Below are 632 nucleotides of genomic sequence, written 5' to 3' on the forward strand. Positions count from 1 at the left end.
CTCGGGATGAGGCAGCTCCTCCCATCCCCTCCGACACCAGGGCAGCAGATCCGGGACCCTTCGGGGTCAGCCAAAGCCTGGAAGGTCTTGGCACCCTGCTAGGTTTGGGATATTTCCATTTCATTAAGGAAATGCTGCTGCATCCCATCGATCCCCGCTTGGGCGACCACATCCTGCTGCTCAGGAGCCAGAGTTTGGCAGAGAAGGGGGGAAAAGCCACCCTGAGCTGTTGTTTTGTTCTTTCCCATGTGCTAAAAATGCTGGAAGAAGCATTAGGGCAAGCGGGGGTAGTTGCTGGAAGTAATGCAAAGTAGATTTTTCCAAATCTATTATTTATAGGTGGAGAAAGGGATTGTGTATTCCTCCAGGAGCAGCAAAAAGCAGAACAGAACGCTCCTGGCCTCGCTCTTATTAGCACAAAGTTCCAGTTGGGCAAAAGAGTTTTCCTTCCTGATCCCTCTTGGCTAGGAAAAACCAGGGATTTTCTTGGGGTGGACATTCCTGCCCCCTGTGACCTTGGGACAGTCCCTTTCCCACCTGCATCTCCCCAAAAATGTGTGGTGGCACCGTGGTGCTGCCCTTTCTCCCTGTTCAATCTCTGCCCACCCCAGGACCTCTGGGATGTTTCATTC

The sequence above is a fragment of the Geospiza fortis genome, unplaced genomic scaffold (assembly GCF_000277835.1).
Source record: "Geospiza fortis unplaced genomic scaffold, GeoFor_1.0 scaffold145, whole genome shotgun sequence".
Taxonomy (NCBI): Eukaryota; Metazoa; Chordata; class Aves; order Passeriformes; family Thraupidae; genus Geospiza; species Geospiza fortis.